Raw genomic sequence first — 14,989 nt, 5'->3', positions numbered from 1 at the left:
TTCAACTTTTTACAATCATGTTCTGAACAATACAAATACTTTAAATATAACACAAGTCATGCAGTAAATATACAAGATCACTCTTCAATATTTGACAATCAGCTAAAAACTAGATCAGTCTGTAGTTTATGGTATTGCTCTACATATTCAACACATGAGACTTGTCAGTCCAATACAGTGTAAAAGGGAATGCATGATAACCAAACTAATGTTAAGGAAGGAATTTACTTCACAGCTATCTGTTCCTTATAATTCAATTTTTTATTGCCATATGTGGTTCCAGCACTTTTTGGTTAAAATACACAGGAAACAAATGGAAAAGCTGCTCTAATGCCACACTGTTTGAGAGAAGCTTTCAGAAGCATTAGCCATATCTGTCTGCTGCTGGACTAGCACAGTGAGGTAAATTATTTAAGATGGAGACTCATTAGGATGTATTTTGTGATAATGAACAAACTTTGAAGGGGCATTTCAGATACATTTAGCAAGAAATCTGTATTGCCATAACTCCCTGCAGCAGTACATCTTAAATGACACTTCTGTAAAGAGCAACTGATGTCTCTTTGCAGCTGTAAACATTTAATTTCTAAGTCAGCATGCATTCACATGAAAATACATGTCCCTCTTACATCCAATAATTGGCAACATGCTGAGTTATGGAGCCTGTTCATAACATACACAAGATGATGAGTCCCCTGTAGCGTGGCTAATTGCTTAGTGCTTTGTGACTTTGGCCACCAAACTTTGGAAATTGAAAAACAGCAGCCAGTCACCTTGACGTGTGGGATTGTATGCAGATCCACACTGGCCAGGATTTACTGAAGTAATTGTTTTCTTGTCCTCTGTCTTTGAAACAGAGGGTTAATGTGAAGCACTAGATGGCAGCAACACTTCACATTCTTGTTTCAAGGCCAGTGACAATGAAAACACTTAACAATGCTGCATGCATCCAGGTATTCTTCTGCATTCAGCATATGTGAGGTAACCAGACCTTTTACCCTGTCTCAGTTATAGAAACTTAATTTGAGGTCTTGTCGGTCTCCAACTGCATAGCTAATGTAAGGTTTTAGGCAAGTTGAAAAAATGAGCTCTTCCAGACAGGTTGATAAAAAACATAATATATTTTAGTCAGGTAGACATGCTGTTTCTTGTATTTAAGGGGGAAAAAAACTTTTCACTTTGATTCATGCAGAATCTACAGCACATATTTAGATTACACCTTGCACTTTGATGATATATCAGCCGGAGGTTTGGGATTGGTCTTATTTAATCTAAGGCAACACATAAATCATGCTTGGTGAAATCCTGTTTATCATAAATAACAGATCTCTTTGTGCTCAGCAGGATTAAGATGAAACTGCAATGATTTCAGTGGAGAACTTGGAATGTGGCAAAAAAAAAAGATCATAGCAAAGTGAAGGTTATATGTTTTATTATATAATTTTAGCACGTGAGCACGCTGTATGGAAATGATAAGATGTATGAAAAGGAAGGAAAGTGCAAAATTCCAGTAGTTGAAAGTCCAACTTACATTCAAAACCTCAACTAATGTCAGCAGCAATGTACACACATAGTCAAACAAAGTAATCAAAACATGAAATATGTAACTGCAGGCTCTACTTAACACTTTAAACCTAACACATTATCAAATATGCAAGGGGTTGATTGTGGGCGTCATTGTCCAATTAAAACACTCACATGGATGCACATTAAAATCTGCAAAGCTCAGGTGCATTGTGCATAAAATGTGTTTGTATTGTATAAGAAATTCATGCATAATAGAAGCTTTGTGTGAAGTTGGTGTGCAGGAATGCTGCTTTTCACAGGTGTGTAGATGCTGCTGTGTGGACGGAGGGAGCTGAACACACAAGTGCTGCATGTTGCATCAGTCCTCTGTAGAGGTGGGTGGAAGGTGTTGTCTTTGATGTTCACTTCCTTTTTTTTCAGCAGTGCGTTAATGCTTTTGTTATGCTGCCTCTTCAGCACGCCGGTGCTGAGGCGAACAGACTGATAGGACACACTGGGAAGTCTGTTCTGCCTGAGCCTCTTGTTCAGTACCTCTTGGGCGGTCAGATCATCAAGGACTGATCTTCTGACCATTTTACTCTGCTCGCCACCAGACGCTTGTACTCTCCTTTTTATTCCCAATCATCTTTTTTTTATTTTTTATTTCGTAGCTGCATTCATTGATTTGTGGCAACTTGGATGCAGAATAACTTCACAGCCAGCTCACAGTCAAGCTGTCTTGTTGCCTTACAAAGTCGCTACAGCGAATCTGTTCTCAAACACGAATATTTACACATCCAGTAGACATGGAGCAACATTAGCATTAATTTTAAATTCTGCTTCTGGCTGCCTGGCAAATATAAGTTTTATATTGACTCTCCTTTTGGCTTGAGCTTGAAAGTATACCAAGGTCTTTAGCTGCTAAATGTTAAAGTTTCTTCAGTAGCTGGTTACCAGTTTTAGGCCTACATTTGGTTCACTGAAAATAGCTGCCTGCTGCTGGAAAAGGGTCTAGTGAGAGCGAACATACAGTATAGTTTGTTTTCTGTAGTTTGAATCAGTGGATGAGTGGACAAACATGATGCGTTTTCCCATTGTTTCAGTTTCTTTTCTTACATATGAATTCAAGCAAACCAAAATGCATCTCTACAAGCCCAGAGAGGACCACACTGACTCTTCATCAAATGTTCCACACCCGTGTATGATTGCTGTCTTCAGATCTGTCCAAAGTAATTGCATCAAGGGTGATAATTAGACAGGAAGCAGGTCTGATATTGCCCTTAGACTCAACTATTCAGTACATGTGTAAAACCCAAACAATGTGCTAATAGAGGCTAAAAACTCAGTAAAGCTTCAGATTTGTGTGATAACCCTTTTCATTGCCAGTTGCCAAAAATGTATAGTGCGACTATGAGATATTCAAATACAGATGAGGGTTAAACTGCATAGAAAGCTAAAATGCAGGCTTCAAGAGAGAATAAAAGAAAAAAAAACTATGAACAACTCACAACATTTATTGACATCTTGTAAACAACATTGTTCATTCCTCTTCACTTCATTGACACGATAAGACCACTGCTTCTTCATCAGCTGTCAGTGCCTGTGTGCTGATGTGCACTGCGAGGAAGTCTGCTGCTGCTCTGAGAGTACACAGTTTGGTGGGAGTGGTAGTCAGCCGTGTGCTCCCATTTTATCATCCCTAAGTGACAAATATGCTGCAGTGATGATGTACATGTGGGGAAAATCAATTGTTTGTGGTTCTGGAAGACTCTGTGCGCTAATGTATGTTTGTCAAGCTTGTACAGTGCATGCTCCCTTTTAAATATATTATTGTGTGCACACTTTGTGGTTACAACCACGTCTTAATGTTGAAAGCAAACCTAAATAAAACAAATCAGAAGGGAGCTCTCCTTTGATAGCTTGGGAACCAAAGTCCCGTCGCAGCTCTGACTGACTGCCAAGCACATTGCTGAGGTCTCCAATCCATCTCCTAGATTATAGAAAATAAGTGAATTGAAAATGTTACAGCACACTGTTGGCATGGAAACATTCCTCTGGGTTTACCTGCTTTCAATTGAGGCACTTCTCGCTGTAAGGTTCCTCAAAAGGGCTGTGAGCAAACACACGGCTCATTCATGTTCCCCCTCAATTTCGACTGAGTGGGATCGGTGTTGACTGAGTGATGGCGGAAAAAGAAAAGAAGTGGAGCAGCCAGAGACAGAAATAACAAATAGAAAGATTAATTGAAAAAAGGGAGCAACAGTAAAGCCAGAAGTGTTTAGGCTTTCTGTGAAATTATGCAGCGACTAAGAGGCTATGATGTAAGCAGCTCTAAGTATTGATAATTGCCGGATGTTTTGTGCATGATAGACTAATTTCCTTTAGGCAACAGTAGCTGGAGAGGTTAAGAAAATAGTCCTCAGTATTCCATTTATTATTTTAGTAGAGAACAGCGATATCTACAGCCGCACAAATTACCAGATTATAGTGTCTTCTTGGACCTTTTCCCCCTGCCTTTTTTCATATTCCCATGAGAAGTGAGCTGAACACTACACTGAGCTTTAATACAGCCCAGTATAAAGCACCTGGCTGACTCAATTGTTCCAGTCAAACAGGGCCTAATTCTCAAACCACCACGGAATAAGCATTTTCTGGCTGCAAAGCCTCAATTTAGGATTCGAAGACTTCAGCAAACATTCATTTCTCTGTAGATTCCAGGGGCAATGAAGACTCAGAAATTGCACAGGCAATATCCATGACGCAGACCTTATTACAGTCGACTGTGTGGTCCGTATCACACAACAAAGAGATCTCTAGTCTAGATTCTTCAAGCTGATGTCACATAAAATGATAAAATGTGAGTAACATCAGACACTCATGAAAGACTCACAGCCAAAGCATTTGCCTGCTTTAGAGCTGACATGTCACAGCAGGAAACGCACAGATGTAATTAATAACTTTAATGATGCTGCTTTCCATTTGGGTGTGCTAGTTCCAGGGTCCTGCTGCATTTTGGCTCATTGGCATACAGGGGCATTTAAATGGAGCAGAGCCATCGTTAGTGTTATTAGTTACACCTGTACAAGTCTCAGATGAAGAGGTGAAGAGTTTAATCCGACTCTGCCAGGTTTACATGACACAAAAACTCCATATGTGTCCTCAGACTGCTGGTTGTCACGTGGTTAGGACATACACATTTTTAAATGTGCAATAAATTATTCAGACAGTCTTCTGTCTGAGACTATACAGCATGATGATGTCAGGCTGAAAGAAATGATAGAATAATCTAGAAGGAAAATTTATGAGGCACAGAAATACAAAATATGTGGGAAAGTTATATGGGAAAAATTTAAAGGGACAACTTTACTTTGTGTTGTGAATATATCTTGAATAACATGTTGCACACAATTTGCCCACTTTCTAGAGTTTACCAATTAAAAAATGGTAATGCTTTAGATTTGTCTGTATGTAAGCTCAGTTAGCAGGTTTATGGGTATTTTTTTAAGTAACAGGTACCTATTCTAAGATTAATGGGTGCATATGACTTACTAAGCAACAATCCAGTGTATAGTAGGAATTTAAATGTAACATATACTGGAAGTATTTTTAACCAGTTTGACCATCACTGAGCAACAAAGCTGGAAGTTTAGGAGAAGGTGATAGGGTGATGTATGATGAATCTGTAGCACTTTATGGTTCTGCTGTGAATGATTTAAAAATGACCATATTACAAACACTGCAGGGATACAGATAACTAGAAAAATGATACTGTAAATTGGGAATAATTATGATGTATATTGTGGGCAGCAATCTAAAGCACTACTTTAAAAAATAGATTATTGGCCCATGAAGCTTAAAAAGCTATACTGTACAAACATAACACTGACACGCTGCATATGAATACCCAAGTCTCTCACCTTAAGGATGATATGAGGTCATGAGGATATGGAACGTCTCACAAATGTCTGAAATGTCAGGCTGATGATCTGCAATTACACCTCTTAGTAACTCTTTAATTTCACAGCTGAAGTAATAAATGCAGAGCCAAAAATGAAAAATGTGTTTCTTACCAAATATGACAAATTGAAAAAGTATGCTGTGTAAGGCTGTTTGGTATTCAACATGTACTGTGTTGGTTTTCATAACTAATAAATTCTGTTCTTTGGAGGTTGTGGGCACATTTTCGCCACATGAATGGAAGATCTCATTCATGACAACATATTTGCATAGATGCCACTAATCCCAATTCAAATCCTACTTTACAACACTGTGAATGCAAATATTCCTTAAACTGAGATTGTCCTGTATGACATTGACCCTCAAAAGTCAAATTGCAGTCAATGAATCAGTCTGCTCTCCAGCCATCCAGTGAAAAGATGCTGCAAAATCCAAACATACCTTTGGGGGCAGTGTTGCACCACAGGTGAGAGTAGCACAGAGAGGAGGCAGGCATGGTGCTCTGGAGGGTGAGGTGACAGGAGGTGTTGTGCTGCTCTCTGGGGAGGAGCTCTCCAGATGCAAGGGGAAGCGAAAGGAAAAGAGATGCAGAATAGGAAGAACCAGCCTCGATCAGACTGTCAGCCTGGGGCTTGTCAAATTGAATACGCCATGCTATTTGAAGTAAAGAGTACAGCTGGAACAGAAAAGAGAAGCCAGCATAGGGCAGGCACAGCGGGAGAGCAGCCTTTGCTAAACAAAAAGACAACTCAAAGAGTGAACACATAACATGTTCCAACAGATAGCCCTGATCTTTGCTCTGAGGTCGACATCTCCCACTGTCTTTATATATGTGATGTTGGTGGCGGCCTGCGAACATAAAAGGGAGAGGAAAAAGAGTGAATGAATGCTATTTCTTTTTTTGGTGCTAAAATCAGTCATCGACATGACAAAAAAGCAGGTCAATCAACTTCAGACTCTGCTTTGGTAGATTCACTGAACACGAAGGCAGAGGTTACTTGTTGTTTCAGTGTTTGACTGGCCTGCCATATGTGGCTTAGCACAGCACAGTGCTCAGGGGCAGCGGAAAAAAATATGACTCATAAATGGAAAAGATCAAATAGTGGCATTTAACAATCCGCAAAGAAATGGTGTCACGGAGGACCTCGTCTTTCAGCTTCTCCTCGGGCTAAGAGGATGTGATGTTCTGTCAGCATTGTAATTTATTTCTCACACAGGTCACGGATGGGCAATCACACCATATATTTTACTTTACTGGTTGGTCTTTTGCTGTAATCCCCAATCACGGTCATGCATGTATACAGTGTATATTCACCGAACTAAAGGTGTGAATATAGTTGTATTCATGTACTTTATGCCTCAAAGGGACCAGACATGACCATAACCCTTTATGCAAAATGGAAATATCTGCACATAACCACGTCTGTCAATCTCTTTTGTACAGTGGTTTTGATGTTAACCTTTGAATTCGCAATGCTTGGCCTGAATATGACCCATGATAACAGTTTTCATTGCTCACATTTATGAATCTCTCTCGGCAGCCTAGGTGGAATTGAATATTTAACATGATTTGCATGAACATTATATTGAAGTGCATATTAAAGAAGCAGGATATCTTCAGTATACAGTTGATGCCAGACGCAGGGAAAGATGACAGGCGAAGAGAACAAAGTGATGGATCGATATGTGATCTCTATGTCTGCATCTCCAGTAAACATTTTGTTATGCGCTGCTGCAGAATTGCTGTGTCTGAATTGTAAATTCCTTAATTGCTGGATATGATAAACAGATGTTGAAGAAGAAGTGAACAGCTGCCACCCACTGATCTTATTAGTAGTTGCTAATTCTTTCCACTGTGCCTCTAGTCGTGAAATGTCTGTGTCTTTGCCATCCAGTTGATGGTTGATCTGTCTGTTCACACGTCAGTGCTCGCACTTCTAATCCAGGAGAGAAAATGAACTGTCACGCATGTTTGATTGTTAAAAGTGGCTGCTGGTTTCCGTGACAACACTTCTGCTGATTATTAGTTGGGTTTGGAGTAATAGGCAGGCGAGACTTTTTCATCCAAACCTTTTTTTTCCCCCCCTTCCCCGTTTTAAATATTTGAAGGAGGTAATTCAGATGGAGGAGGATTCACTGAGCGACAATGTGACAGATGCAGCTCTATTTTTTAGGATGAATGTGCGTATGATGCAGCCAGAGAGGATCAGAGAGAGCAGTTTGAAAAACCCAGCAGCTCAGATTGGGGCACAGAGAGCAGGCTTTCCTGCTTACTCCAGTTCCAGCCCTACTTACTTTTTTTTTTTATTATTAACCCCACTCCTACCATAACCATTAGGCCTTTGGCTATTACGCACAACATCTCTGTGGACCGACCAACATGTCAGAAAATGACAGGCATTAAATATGACACACAGTCCTTATGCCATCATTGCAGAGAGGGCCATTTTCCTCTTGAGTGATCAGGGCCGGCTCTAGCACATTTGGTGCCCTAGGAGAGCTTAACCCCCGCAATCCCCCCGAAAAATTAAATAGATAAAAAAATGAATTCATGTGCAGCAATGGTTCTGAAGACACATACATGCCTTTTATTTGTTACAGTATTTACAAAAACAAATACAATTATAATATATGAATAAAACAAATTAACAAAAAACAAGACGGAAATCATAATTAAACAATATAGAATTTGAAGTATAATTATAATTCAAATACAACTTTTAATATAACAGAAATGTGCTGATTGATTGGAAACATTCAAACCGAAAGATTCATGAATACTATCTAACATAAATACAAATGAACCTTCAAAATGTGTGGATTATTTTGAATTGCGCCCCTGATAGCTTTTTCCTTTCATCTTGATGAATGCCCCCCACCATGTCGGGGTCTGTGAGGGAAACTGAGGATGGTGCAGAGTGGATATTTTTTAACAAACAGGTCTAATGCAGCATTTGAGTCATCAAACTTTCTCCCACCTGTGCTTTCAGAAAACCACAACAAACCAGAGCGTCTTAGTATCCAGGTAAACAGGAAGATGAATATTGTTAAGAGATAGATACGACGGCGTATTAGGGCCATACTGTATATGTCAAAAAAAAAAAAAAGACTGACCTGGAGGAGGGGGGGTAATATTTCGAGAAAAAAAACTGGTTGGTGTTTTATTCTGCCAAGGAAACCACCTCACTCTGCACCACTGGAGAAAAGTCACTTGTGCCTTATGCCTGCCGTGGAAAAACTGATCTAATTGTATTTTTAAGTTGGGTTTAGCAATAAGTAGATACTTGTGTAACTGAGCGTAAATAGGTTATAAAAATTAAAACACAGAGGCTCCGCTGCTTGAACAGGACGGCCACACATTTATTACTTCACTTTTCTGATCACACATCAATTGCTGCACATCCACATACACTCACTTCCGTTATACGTGACACTTGCCTGGTCTTTTGTTCAGTTTTGTTTAATAGCATTTTACTGTGTCATGTAGTTAGTGTTATCTGTGTTCAGAGTGTATATGAGTAGGATTATTGTTGGAATAAAATCAATTATCCAGCCAAGTTAAACCTGTGAGCCTGTAAAGATGTAGGCTGGAAAATGCTTATTGTATTTCCCAGCAATTGTTAGACTGTAAATCATTCAGTAAACAAAGTTAAAGGTGTAATGTGATGTTTTCAATTAGTTAAACTTAGTAAGAGCAATCTATAGGGAATGTAAGAGAGCTTTACTTTACGTATGTGTAGCATTGTGTATGACATGTTTAAAGTTTGTGAAGTCCATTGAGAACTTGAAAGCAGGACTGTAAACTGAAGCTATTACAGTTCACAGAGATTGTAGAGCTGATGCAAACTGAATTAATGCCACAATGGTATAATAATTGTTAACAACCGTTTTAAACATGTTTTGCAGAGGTGACCCCTGTGAATAAATGTGTTGAAACAGTTTGGACCCAGAGCTTAATTTTGAATCTTCAACATATACAGCATCTACTCCAGTACAGGGAAAATGTGTAGCCTATCCTGACCATCTCAACTCAACTCAACCTTTATTTATCACATAGGCCTACACATTGCCCAACACCACTATCCCTCCATTGTGCAAAGAAATACATACATACAAGAATAAATACCATAATTACAGATTGAAAAGAGATGTGTTTAAATAACAGCCGCGTCCCTGAGTCTGCAATAGGTGGAAATGGAAAATGAACATGAAATAACAAACTGAATATAATGGTAACTGCATGTTAGTGCTGTTCTAGGTTGTCATATTGATTTTAGTTGTTTGTTTGTTTGTTGGGTGGTCAGTATGGCACCTTTAGTCTAACGCTGTATTATAAAATGTAAAAACATCAACCTGGCCTTGAGTACAAACATTAAGCTCCATATGAAGGAAAATCAGAGAATTATTTTTTCACATTATACATGTTAGAAAATTATTGCTAAAAATATGTGGAAAGCCTGTGAACTATGTGGTACTAACTGTGGAGTTAGAGTGCTAAACTGTCTCTTTTTTTTTTGGTGGGCCTGAAATGGTTGCTCGGTGACGTAGAGGGGAGTGCACGTAGTCATGGTAACTATTTTTACACCGACAGACTTTAATCAGAGACAACTGGCATTCATAATAATCCTCTGTTACTGGTGAATGGGGCCATTTTCAGTCAACGTTAGTGCTCAAGGAGTTATTTCAAACCCAGCTTAATTGGTCATTTAAATTTACATTTTTACTTAAAGTCCACATTTACCTACAAATATGCCAAATTAAAGAGGTGCTCCTATGATTTATGATTGATCTATGCATAGGTTGAAGCAGTACTGCTTTGTTTAAAGCTGCATTTGAAATCCAGATCAACAAGCGTACGTTGTGGAATTCTGTCTTCCTTATACTGTCTCTGCATGAACTGCCATTTTGACCTTTCAGCACTCACCGCCAATTATGTTTTGTTTTTTTAAGTGAAAGCCTCCATTTATAGATACCTGTGTTAAGAGGATGCCTTTCCTGCAGTCAGCCTGACAGAAATAATACCTAAGCCTTTGAAAGCTGTAATTTCAATACTAATAACACGTTCTTGTGAAGAACAGTTCTTCAGATAGGAGGTTATGTAAACTTAAATTATGTATTATTCCAAACTATAATATACTGTACAGTCTGCGCATATTTATTCCCAGAAATTGCTTTATGTTCCTTTTACAGTAACTTTAGATATATTTTCCTAGACTTCAGGGATCTCAAGAGGTTAAATTGCTTGGTTACAGAAAAATGATTCCTTGACAACAGCAATGAAAAGTACAGGATTAAGAAGTCACGCAGAAAAGGATAGTATAGTACATTGTTGTTTGGTGCTAAGTTATGTCTTTCCCAGTAGATTCACTGTCTGCTCGCCTGCGGCAACATGACTTGCCAGCTCTGTGCTGTGAGCTGCTGCTGCACTGGGATCCTCTCTTCCTTTATTGATTCCAGCCTGTCCGCCCACCAGAGGATCCAATACCGTCTAACATGACGCAGAGTCCACATATTTAGAGGCCGGATGGTACAGTATCAGCAGACCAAACTCTGATTAGCGTGATAGAGAGTGATAGGGATCAGTTAGAGACATGTTACAATTGATTAGGTATGTGTGTAAGCAGATTGAGAGATCAATGGGGAAGGGTCAATAGAAATTATAAACGTTTAACAAGCATCAATGACTGACCCCAAGAGCTGTTATGGATTGGCCATTATTATAGCTTATGTGGAAAAACAAAACTCCAATGAGTACTGTCACTTCAGGTAAGAAAAAACTAAAAAGCTTAAATATACTCTATGCATAAGAATAACGAAGAAGGCACCAGAAGGCACCTCAATGAGCTAGCATCAGCAGCTATAAAACCTGAATGTATCTCATATTCTCACATATTAGAATTTTGGTTTTAATTTCTGTCATTTTTTAAGTAGTCACAGTAACTTAAAGTCCCCCTCCAGCCAAAAATGTGTTTTTCTTTTTGTTCATACAGTTGGATGTTTGAGCTTCACTGTGCAGAATGATGTATGTGTAGTTTGACACTTAAAGGCTGTTTTTCACATTCATCTGCTGGAAGTGAAAAGTTTCTCTCTGAAAATCTGAATTTACTCAATACTGAGCAACATTTCCTGATCTTTTCAGCTCCTTTAACCACACAGTCACAGAGTAGTGAGGTCACACAACGAAGAGGTGGAACCTGACTGATTCTGGCAATTGAAACCTTTATTTTCTGAAATTTTAGGGCCAATAATGCAAAAAACAAACAAACAAACAAAAACTATGGAAAATGATAATAACGTGAAAGAATAGTTTAATTTCAGATAAAACCATCAACTGTATATGAATATGGACGTCATGACAGCTCCCCAAAAGTGAAGCCAAAATCTCGATTGAGCCACCTTAGTGCGCAGACTTTGGCTCCAAATGGTGTTGCACAAGCAAGATGGCAGCTACTGCAAAGTAGGGAATTTGGCTTCATTTCTTCATTGGAGTAGGAGTTGGAGACACACCATAAATATTTATATACAGTCAATGGATATAACCTTATAATTCCACTGTCCTGTAATACTGCCATCACTACACACTAATACATCACTATGTGATGTAGTGAAGTATCTGATTCACTTATTTCTTCGACTACATATAATTGTATAGACCGATATCTTCATTAGCTAATTTACATATTACTTGTGTAATGTTGGCATCTCATCATTCACTTTCTTTTTCTACCACAGCCTGCTCTACATCATTACACTTGGATTTGGAGTGGTACTCAATCAAGCCTCAGGATGTTAATAAAATATGCTGATAACCACGATGAGATGAATAATGGCAGGAGTCAAGTATGATTTCCAGCCTCCCCGTGGAGAGCGTGTGCAGCCTACGCGTCGCTCTGGGAGAGGATCACACGGTGCTGCCTGGCTATCAGGGCTACCGTACGGTGGCTGTGATGGTGGCGATGTAAGGGAAGGCAGGCTTGGTGCACCACATGATAAGGTTTCTACACCGCCGTGGACAGCATTGGGGGATTGTGGGAGAGCGCTTATCAGTCTGTGTCAGGGTCTATCAGCATCTGTCATGTTTACTCCTCAGGTGTGCTGGCTGCTGGCTGACTGCTCTGCCAAGGCTCCTTCATATCAGCCAGCTGAGAGCTAACCGGGAGCACAAGCAGAAACCCACCCACTGCTGCTGCAGACCAAACCCTCTCTATTACTTCCTCTCTCTCTGTCTCTCTCTTTCTCTCTCTCTCTCTTTCTCTCTCTCTCTCTCTCTCTCTCTCTCTCTCTCTCTCTCTCTCTCTCTCTCTCTCTCTCTCTCTCTCTCTCTCTCTCTCTCTCTCTTCTCTCTCTCTGTCTATATATATATATATACATACATATATACACCTCTTTCTTAAACAAAGTTTTCTTGTTACATTACCCGTTCCTTACAGCCTCATCATTCTGTATCTTGCTTTGCACTATGTAACCTCTATTCATCTGTCTTGGAGTTGAAATGTGGGGAATCATCACTTAACAGAATATCAACAGACAAGGCCAAAAAAAGACCTTGAGTTATACAACGCATGTTGTCTTTTTTTTCCTGTCAAATGGAACAGCATTATCACCAGTCAGTCCATTTCCTTTAGTTGCAGTTCACAATTGGTACTCTGCTCTCTCAGAAAGAAAGAAAGAAAAAGGATGACATGTTCTTAACCAAATGTAAATTTTGCTGTTGCATTAAAACATTGCATACTAGATGTGTGTTGAGAGAGACACACTCACACACAGAGAAAGGTGAGAGAAAAAGTTCAAGCAAGAGAGAACGAGAGATTTGAGGGAGATTGTCAAAATGTCACAGGTGGAAATGTCAGCAGTGAGGTGGAGAGGAGTCAAACTGGGCGAGAGCAGGAGGTTGAAACCATAATTAGTGTCTCTGAGTCACAGCGAGTGGCCCTGTGTGATGTCACCGGCTCCCCGTCCTCTGTATCTGCTGCTGAGGACAAGCGCAGGGACTAGCACTCCCTGACCTCTGGCCTTTCTGAGGAACATGCTGTACTCACTTCTGTTTAACTGCTGCACAGCCTCCAGTCTCCAGCTCTGCCTGTGTCAGCTATAATGACCTCATCACTTTTTGTGGGGTCACACTCATGCCCGCCCTGACTGTCGATGTGTGTGTGCGTGTGTGTGCATGTGCCCCCTTTTCCAGCGTACATCTCTCTTATCTCTGTCGGAGCACGGGCAACTGCTGCATGACTGACAGCAGAATGTAGCGAATACCGTCTGTCTGACCATCTTGCCGGCAAATCAATGTAACATTGGAGCAAATCAGAGCAGCATATGAGAAGTGGCCTCTGTACATTCATCTTCTGTGAGGCAGACGACCGTGGTCTGTGTCATGCTGTTTTCTCCTCACTGTGGTATCACCGGGAGACAGGCAGCCAACCACTGTGGAGGAGTGTGCTTGGGAATGACAAACACCCACTTGATCTCATGAACTTGCATAACAAATGGATCTCAGAGCCATGGACATGGTCAGGGCCATGAGAGATAAAAGGTTGAGTAATTCAGACAGCTCACACAAACAAAACAGCGACGAACTCCCGAAACTGTGAAGAAATTGTGAATAATCATAAATGCACGGATGCAGGATTCAGATGTCATCATGCTGTGGCAGGCAAGGCAAGTGTATGTGTATAAAACCTTTTGAACACAAAGGCAACTTAATGTGCTTCACATAAGGCATAGAGCTACATTTTTTTTAAAAACAGACACAGTTAATCACTTAATGAATGATGTAAACGAGGAAACAAACAGTCTACCCACAAAATGTTATGCCAACTGATGTCTAACCGACGCAACATCGGCTAGGCACATGAATACTATTTCCAAAAAACCTCACAAACACCACACATATTTTTTTATATGTATGCATTATATAAATAAAGCAAAGTATTATTTGGTCCCCAACAACATTTATTTTTGAAGTTCAGTTAAATCTTAAAATCCTACAGTGGCCTTCTGTTTAGATAGCAGGTTGCTTTTGATAGTTTCCTAGCAACCAGTTTACACTAGGATTACTAAAACTGTGTCCTAAATCATTCCCTCGCTCACTCCATTACTGCTCTCCACATAATAAACCCTCACTAGTCTCATCTACAGTAAGCAGTGAATTGAGATTTCATACCATTTCCCACCCAGAATTTGGACCCTCACTTGAAATGGCGGAGGCTAAATGTAGTGCGCTATACGTATAGTAAGTAGGGATTGATTATAGACAAAAACCAAATTACTAACCAATGGTGTTTTTCCAGTACTGAACCATAAGTAGACTTGTAGCTTTTGTCCTGGGTTCTGCTTCTGTTGTCGCTGTTCTGGAGCCGCTTTGAAGACAGGATCTGGGAGCTAAAATTTGGCTCCCTTCAAGAGGTAGTACCAAGTCAAGTTCCAGGTGCTTGCGGTGGAATAGGGAGGGGTGATGGAGCTCGCACTCGCATGGCTGTTGTTCACGATTGGTCAAACAGGTGTGTCGCCACATCTCAAATACAGC

The sequence above is a fragment of the Scomber scombrus genome, chromosome 17 (genome assembly GCF_963691925.1).
Source record: "Scomber scombrus chromosome 17, fScoSco1.1, whole genome shotgun sequence".
NCBI lineage: Eukaryota > Metazoa > Chordata > Actinopteri > Scombriformes > Scombridae > Scomber > Scomber scombrus.
This window is presented reverse-complemented; position numbering follows the sequence as displayed.